The following is a 9,097-nucleotide window of genomic DNA, read 5'->3' on the forward strand; positions in this document are numbered from 1 at the left end:
ATAATAACTTTGTCTACAATCAAACTGATTGACAAACACATAGCTTTGTTCTTAATTAGCACTGTAGCCTCTGATCTTATTATAGAAAAAAGCTTTAAACTTTCTACTCATTTCATATATATAATATATATATACATTATATATACAATATATATAATATTGTATACAATATACATAATATGTATATATTATATATTTTTTTTTTGTTTTGCAAAAAATTCAGAATGATTCTCCAAAAGCCTAACATTTCTATATACTAATGATTTCCCAATTTTTTTTAATGAAAGTAAAAGCATTTCTTAAATTTTATGCAAAACCAAACTGTTTGTTTTTTTTATGACTTCCACTTCAATTAGCCCCATGCCTCATCTCTCTGAAGGAAGCTTCTAAGACATTTACAAGGATCTCTTGGAATCTGTAGAACACATAAAAAATGTTGCTCTGGACACTTCACTTATCAAAGATAAAAAATAATTCATAATGCATCTGGACCAAATTTCAAGTAAATTATGTTTGTCATGTTGCTTGTGTTATATTTACCATGAGAAACACCACCACAAAACATTCTATCTGAAGAGAGCATGTTTCAGGTCAGATAATTCTATTTAAGGACCCATGGGAGAAACTCCTCTTGGGTCTAAGTTTGAGGAAAACTTTAGCTTCCCCTGATATGCAGTTTTCTTTAAAGATATTGTGATTCAGGTGACAGTTTCTCTGCATTGGCTATACAGAAATTTAGAGAAATGGACAAGTATAAGGATGTCATGGTGTAAATTCTCATGAGTTAATATTAATTCTGGTCTTGTTATATTCTCACTCTTTTTCCTTCATCCTCAATCATTTAATTTTTTTCGAGAATATTTTGTGTCAATAACAATTAGAAACAAAATAGATTCTTTTTTCCAGTTTTTTAGATATAATTGACAATAGCATTGTATTAAAGTTTAAAATGCAATGATTTGATATACATAGACATTGTGAAATAATTGCCACAAAAAGTTTAGTAAATATCTATCACCTCAAAAAGTTATAATCTTTTTTTAAGATCTACTCTCTTAGCAAATTTCAAATACACGATACAGCACTATTAACTATATTAACTATAGTCACTATGCTTTACTTAATTACAAGAACTTATTTATCTTATAATTGGAAGTTTTGCTTTATGATCACTTTCATCCATTTCCCTCAACCCCAACTCCCACACCTGGCAACCAATAATCTGTTCTGTTCTTGTGAGTTCAATTTTTAAAAACACCACGTGTAAATAAGATCATATAGTATCTGTCCTTTGTCAGAATTATCTCGTTTGGCATAATGCCCTCAATGTCCATTTATGTTGTCAAAAACAGCAAGATTTCCTCCTTTCATATGGCTGAATAATATTCAAATATAAACACACACGTAACTTCCCTTATGTATATATCACATTTTACTTATCTATTTATCCTTCAATGGATACTTAGATTGTTTCCATTATTTCCGTTGAAATAATATTGCAATGGACATGGGGGTGCAGATCATTTTGAGATAGACATTTTCTTTCTGATATATACTTTCAGAAGGTAATGGATGGATCATATGACATTTCTATTTTTAATTTCTTGACTAACATTCATACGTGTTTTTTACTATGCCTGCATTAGTGTATATTCCCATCAATACTGGACAAGTGTTCCCTTTTCTCCAGACCTTTGCAGACTCTTGTTACCTCTTGTGTTTTAATTGATAGCCATTCTAATTGGTGTGATGTGATATTTTGGTTTTGATTCTCATTTCCCTGATGATGAGTAATGTTGTGTGATTTTTCATGTCTCTGATGGTCATTTGTATCTATTCTTTGGAAAAAGAATGGGCAGCTCCTCTGCCCATTTTTCAATTGAGCTGTTTTTTGTGGGTTGTTTTGTTTTTGCTATTGAGTTGTATGAGTGTTTTATATGTTTTGGATATTTACTATTTATCAGATACATCACAAACAAATATTTTCTTCCAAATCTTTCATTTGGTTGATAATTTCCTTTGCTGTGCAGAAACTTTTTAGTCTGGTGTAGTCTTTTTTTTTTTTTTTTTTTGTCTCACTTTTTATTTTTGTTTTTGTTCCTTTTGATTTTGGTGTCAGATACGAACAAATCATTACCAAGACTGGTCAGGCAGCCTACACTCTACGTTTTCTTTTAGGAGTTTTATGATTTCAGGTCTATGTTCAAATCTTTAACCCATTTGAGTTGATTTTTCCCTAATGATATAAGATAGTGATCCAATTTCATTCTTTGGTATGTGGCTGTCCAATTTCCCAACACTATTTGTTGAAGATACTGTCCTTTCCCCATTGTATATTCTTAGTTCCTTTGTTATAAATTTATTAACCAAATATGCTTGAATTTATCTGTAGGCCCTCTATTCTATTCCATTGATCTATATGTCTGTTTTTATGCCAATACCATATTGTTTTGATTACTATAGTTTTGTGATATAGTTTGGAAACAGTGAAAGTGATTCTTCTCGCTTTCTTCTTTCTCAGGATTGCTTCAGCTACTCAGGATTATTTTTTGTTTCATACAAATTTTAGGATTTTATTTTCTATTTCTTTTCTATTTTTCTATTTTCATGCCACTGAAATTTTGATAGGGAATGTATTGAATCTGTACATTGTTTCAGGTAGTATGGACATTTTACCAATATTAATTCTTCCAATCCATGAGCATGGAAGAAAACCCTTCTATTTTTTGTCTTCAATTTCTTTCATCAATGTCTTATAGTTTTCAGTGTATAGATGTTTTACATCGTTGGTTAAATTTACTCCTAGGTATTTATTTTTGATGCAATTCATTGGTTTGAATAATGTTTCTGCCCCCTTTTCTCTCTTTTCTCCTTCTGGGACTCCTATGACATGAATATCAGTCCTCTAGGTACTGTCCCATAAATCCCTTAAACTATCTTTGCTCTCTTTTATTCATTGTTCTTTTTGTTCCTCTGATTGGATAAACTCTACTGCCTATCTCTGAGTCGCTGTTCCTTATACTTATTTTAGTATGCTGTTAAATCTCCTTATTGAAATTTTTAGTGAAATTCTTATATTCTTTAGTTCTGTGATTTCTGATTTCTGTTTGGTACTTTCTTATTTTTTTCTATGTCTTTGTTAAAACTTTCATGCTGTGTTCTCCTGACCTCAGTGGGCATCGTATTTATTTATTCATCCATTTGTGGATTTGTTCAGAAAATCTTTATGGTACAACCTAGATATGCCCAGCTCTTTGATAAGGATTGCAACAGTGAACCTGACCACTTCTTCACCTAACAAATTTAAGGGAGCTCATTTACCAAAATGATTAATTATTAAATGCCATATTTTACCCATAGCCCATAGCCTTCCAATGGTACTCTTTAATAAATTTTAAGGTGCTCAATGAATTAAAGTCAAAATTGAAATCTATTTAACTCAGATAAGTAAATAGATTTTAAAAATTATGCTAATATAATTTCAAATCAATAAAACCTATAAGCATCCTTTTTGGCCTCCTTTTAAATACAGTGTGTGATTTCATGTTCTCTAGCACATTTTGTTAAAAACCATTCAATGAGATATATCTCACCCAAAATTAGCCCTGATGGAATAGTGTAGCTTCTTCATAAATAAAAAGATTTATCTCTTCCTAAACCATATAGTGTACATTGTCTTATTAAATCAGAATATCAATATCAATATCAATAAGCCATAGCAATGGATTTGCTTGCCTGGTAATGGCATGAACATCTTTAGATATAAACTATTTATTAAATAACTTTCAATGTAATTTTAAGTAAAATAAAAAAAGAGATGATTAGTAAATTAAAATATTAAAGCAATCAGGTTTCAAATTTAAGTCTTGAGTAGTATTCATTTTTTAAAATTTCATTTTAGAGAAGAAAATAAAAATTTGATGATATGATTGCAAATGACAAGATCAAAAAGTAAACCATGTAGGTTTTAGAATCAATATCATCAAAGCAATTTCCCCTTCAAAACATAATTACCAATCTTTATGACATTATCTTGTATTTTAGAATTGAAGAATGGAGTTGCACTTAAAATTGAAATAAAAATGTATATTATTATCTGCAAAATTAATTTCAACATAAATTTACTTTTCATGTCTCCTAGGAGTCTCTACAAGGAATAAAAATTATGAATAAAGAATCAATCATTTCTACTTTGAGACCATGAACATACTATTCCCCCTCTCAAAAATTTTTATTTTTATTTTTCTATTTTTTTCCCTTAAGAACAGAATTTTGCAAGTTTTAAAGTCTTGAAAATGTAGTAGGATGGGTAAAATTTGGACTCACTATTGCTTAATAACATTTGTATTATTTAAATTAGACTCATTTAACTTCAGTTCAACTGATTATTTTATACATTTATAAAAGTTATTACTTCGTATGGTGCAATTGGAATGGCTTTTCCATATCATTTACCAAATCCCAAAGTCCCAGAGTGCACTACTTATCAGTAGAGTCATTACTAAGATTCAAAGAACTGACATAAATTACATCAAAATCTAATAGCAAGGCTTGATACCTTCTGACAGGGGATTTAACAAATCAAAATGTACAAAAATATGCCTATGCAATTTTACATAGCAGAATGGAGAATGCTGTATCAAATAGGTCCTTATACTATAATTTGTTGGAATAAAGACCTGCTTTGTCCAAATAAACAGATACCATTGCAAATGGCAAGACCACAGGGATTATAGTAAACTGACCATTCATATATATTCCTATTTGCCTTTGGCTGAGGTCATGGTCTCAGAGTCCTGAGACTGAGCCCCACTTTGGGCTCTCTGCTGAGCAGGGAGAGTGCTTCTCCCTCTCCCTCTGCCCCTCCTAACCCCCATTAGTGCTCTCTCTCTCTCTCCCTCAAATAAAATCTTGAAAAAATACAAAGAGAGACTTATTTAGAGTAACAATTTAACAAATTACAGTTTAATAGAATGTTAATGATAGCTACCATTTATTGATCTATTATTATTATAATATCCTAGACTTTATGTTAACATTTTAAATATATTGTCCTATTTAATCTTTATAAAAGTACTACAGAGTAATTATTAATATTCACATTCAACAAATGAGGAAAGTGTTCAGAATTTTTTAGCAACTTGCTCCAGTTCTGACAGATTCAAAGCCAGCACTGAAAGCCAGATGTGGCCACAGAGCCAGGATTTTATCCTCTATTTTACGTTGCATCCCATCTAAGTTTCAGAAATCTAACAGTTCACATAAAAAGAAAAAAGGTAAGCATATGCAAATAAGATATAAGATAAAAATATTTCCTTACAGTGAGGTCAATATAAGTATCATATACTTGCCAAAAAGATTTAAAACATTGAAGATCTCAATTATAAAAGTGAAGTGTAAAGAACAAAGAATACAATAGTTCTTAACTGATGACCTCAATGAACCCTACCTAGAGTTCTATGTTAAATTCAGAGACCTGTGCTTTCAGAGGAACATTGATGGACAGAAGAGCTGCCATAAAACAAGGGTAATAAGAATGTAATGACTGTTATTATTATAGTTGCCTTTCATTTAACACATGTTATGTACCTGGTGCTATCTTTGTACTTTACAAAGTTCTTTCATTTAATCCTCACAATATTCCTGGGAGCTGGGTGTGATTTTCCTTATTTTGCAAAAGAGAATAGTGGAGCTAAGAAAGATTATGTAGTTCTCCTGAGACTACCAAGCTATTATATATCAGAGTTGATATTTATCTAACAACAAAGTCAAGATACTTCCTATTATACACTCTTGTAATGTTGAAAAGAAACGAGGAAAAAAAAAATAAAAAATATAAAAAAAAAAAAAAAAAAAAAGAAACGAGGAAGTTTGGTATTAATGAGCTAAACGTTAAGAAAGATAAGCTTATATTATTGCACAATTCTAAAACACTAAACTAGAAACAACTGGAAGGTGGTAAAGGAAAGTATATTTTCCTGAAGTAAAGATTTTCTACTGATCATGCAAGTTGTAATATGTAATTTTAAGCCATCCCCAAATGATGTCTTGCCATTTGATGTTATTTCCCCCCATGTTGTCTCATCTCTAACTTAAGGAGTTTTTACTTGCAGTTCTCTTAGCCTGGAGTGTTCTTACCTTGTATTTTCTCTCTGAGGAGGTAGCATTTGAGCTGAGTATTAGTGATAAGAGGCATCTTTGTTCTCAGAAGAATAACCCTTATCTTATTACCACATTGCCCTTGTTTATTTATTGTTAACTTGTTGGTTGTCTTTCTCCCTGACTAGAATGAATGTTCCAAGAGAACATAGATGAGAAGTGTTGTAAGATACAGGGCAGACACTTAGTGAATATTTGTCGAATACTGAATAAATGTTGTTAAAGCTATTATGCCTTAGATGAAGTATCATTAGATTAAATTCTCATGCCCTCTAAGATTCTATGGTTCTCCTTTTAGTGTGATAAATAATAAAGGCAGCAAATGGGAGATGGTATGCATAAGGACTGTATGTGCTCTCAAAACAGCTTAAACTTTACAAAACTACGCTAACATAGTGTTTACGAATGCATATGGACAAACAAATGTACAATTATATCATAGCACTTGTAAGAAATTCTAAAGAATTATGCAAGAAAGTTCAGATAGTCTTAACATAAGTTGATTTTTAACTGATTTCAACATAAATTTTCAAAACCCACACACCGTGCTCCTTGTATGACAGTATGTATAGACATTACAATAAGATACTATTCCTCATGCTTATATACAAAAGAAATGAGAATATGCTAGCACCATAATAAATGACATTTTCTTAGTGTTTCTGATGTGTTACAGGTAGTGCAGAACATTACAAATGTATCTTCTTTTTAAACATTCAAAACACAGGTATTTCTTAGATAGTTTTTCTAAATAACAATTCTTTAATTTGGCAGACACGGGTTGTGAACCATAGTGACTTAAGAAATTTGCTCAGAGTTAAACCGTTGATTAGCCTTGAAGTCATATTTAGACTTTAGGTCAGTCTGACCCCACAATCTCACTCCTGAATGCTAATCATTACACAATCTCATCCTAAATGTCATTAAAGCAAAAAGGAATATCTCCAATATCTCTCAGAGTAGAAACATAAAACTGAAAATCACATTTGTTTCAAAATTTAAGATTTATACATTAAGAACTCACTTTTCAGGACACTTTGAACTAATTGTTTCTTTTTTTTTTTTTAGATTCTAACAAATACTTGGGGAAATATAAGGAAAAGAGAGCAAACTACACCTCTCTGTGGTAAGCAAGTGATACATCTACTATACCTCAGTTTCCTCTTCTCAAAAGTACCCCACTGTTTGAGAGGCTACTCCGTAGAAGAGGAACATCTTATGCTGTGAGGTTATGGGGAAAAAATGAGGATCAATGGATGATGTTACAGGAAAAGAGATTCTGTCTTAATGTGAGAGAGAACTTTCTACTAGGTTGGAAAAACAGCTCCCCTGAGAGTTGTGACTGCCACATTAATGAAGAGATACTTTTAGAGGCAAGGAAACTATTATCAAAGTCACTAGAAAAGGGTTAGGCAAGATTTTTCTTTGAAGGTACAGACAGCAAATATTTTAGTCTTTGTTGGCAGTACAATCTCTGTTGCAACTACTTGGCTCTGCCTTTATAGCGCAAAAGTAACCATAGAGATTACTGGAAGTACTTATGGAAGTAAGTGGGTCTGGCTTTATCAAAATGAAATTTTATTTATACAAATAGGCCACAGGACAGAGGTAGCCTGGATGAAGTTTGCCAACCCTTGTTATAGAGTGCATTAATCTGAATATGCTTATGGCTATTGCAAAACCTCCAAATTTCAGTGGTATAAGGATTAGCAAACTAGGGCCACAGGCTTATCTGTCCCACAGACTGTAAATGACTCACAAGCTAAGAATGATTTTTACATTTTTAAAGGTCTTAGAAGGAGATGAACAGGAAGAGAAAGAAGGAGGATGAGGGAAAGAAAGAGAAGTGACAGACATGTGGTTCACAAACCCTAAAATACTCACAAAGTTGGTCTTTTACAGAAAAACTGTACCAGCCTGAACAGATGTGCCATAATAGCTTTCCTCCAACCAGACTCAAGGATTCAGATGTCTTGCATTTTATAAGGCTGAGCTCTTCCACATGGGGCCAACAAGTTTTCCATGGTGTGGGGGAAAGGCATGAGAAAGACACATAGACTGTAACTCCCGTATTGAAGAAGTGATAGTCATTACTTTTGCTCACATTTTATTAGCCAGAGTTAATCATGTCTCTGCTTAGATACAAGATGGCTGAAAAACACATGCTTGGCTGGACAGCTTTATTCCAGCACTTGCTTCAAGCCATGAAGAGAGCATGAATCTTGGTGATCAGAGTTGTCTCTACCATATAGAAGCAATATGTAGATCAGATCTGCAGCTTGGAATAGATATAATCCAATAGGCATTTCGATTATGAGCCATGATATTTCTATGTTTCTACAATCCTGAAAGTTGTAGACATATAACATTTATGAGCTAGACAGAGGTTGATTCTCCCCAACACAGTCCTCCATAACTTCTTGCTTTTCCTTGATTAGAAATGGCATGGTAAGATTCCAAAAACAACATCTAATAACTTTTTTCTCATAAAGCTCTTCTATGTATTTATATCTATATAAAGAATCTCAGTACTACGTACTTATCTGACAGATTTACAAGTCTGAGTTTCATTAGATACATATTTCAAGTAAATTAGGATTGATGCAATCATATATTTTTTCCTCTGGATTTTGAAGAATTTGGTTTTGAATATTTCAATTTAGCCTCTATTTTCTGAATTTTTACCTCATTTCATCATCCTTGTTTACATATTCACTAAGTCATGGCTTTTGTGATTCTGAGTTATTAAGTTTCTACAGATATCAGTAGCAAATACAGGACCATATTTTTTCAAGATAATTTTTTCATCACATTATTGTTTCAATGCTCATTGGCATAGACTTTTTTCAGGAGAGAGAGAGAGAAGAGATCGAGAAAAAGAGAGAGACTGAAATCTGAAATAAATCTTGCTACTTGTTGTAGTAAACATCATTAAAGG

The 9,097-nt window shown here is 31.9% G+C and overlaps 1 long non-coding RNA gene across 1 annotated transcript in view; it reads left to right on the forward strand.

Moving 5' to 3' along the window:
• LOC140598873 (uncharacterized) overlaps window positions 1-7,294 on the forward strand; it is a 72,944-nt gene extending 65,650 nt beyond the window's left edge. Inside the window, exon 3 of the long non-coding RNA XR_012001423.1 lies at window positions 7,228-7,294. This is a non-coding gene — a long non-coding RNA (uncharacterized lncRNA). The remainder of the gene's footprint in view (window positions 1-7,227) is intronic.
• Window positions 7,295-9,097: the final 1,803 nt, after the last annotated feature.

The sequence above is a fragment of the Vulpes vulpes genome, chromosome 5 (assembly GCF_048418805.1).
Source record: "Vulpes vulpes isolate BD-2025 chromosome 5, VulVul3, whole genome shotgun sequence".
Classification (NCBI taxonomy): Eukaryota; Metazoa; Chordata; class Mammalia; order Carnivora; family Canidae; genus Vulpes; species Vulpes vulpes.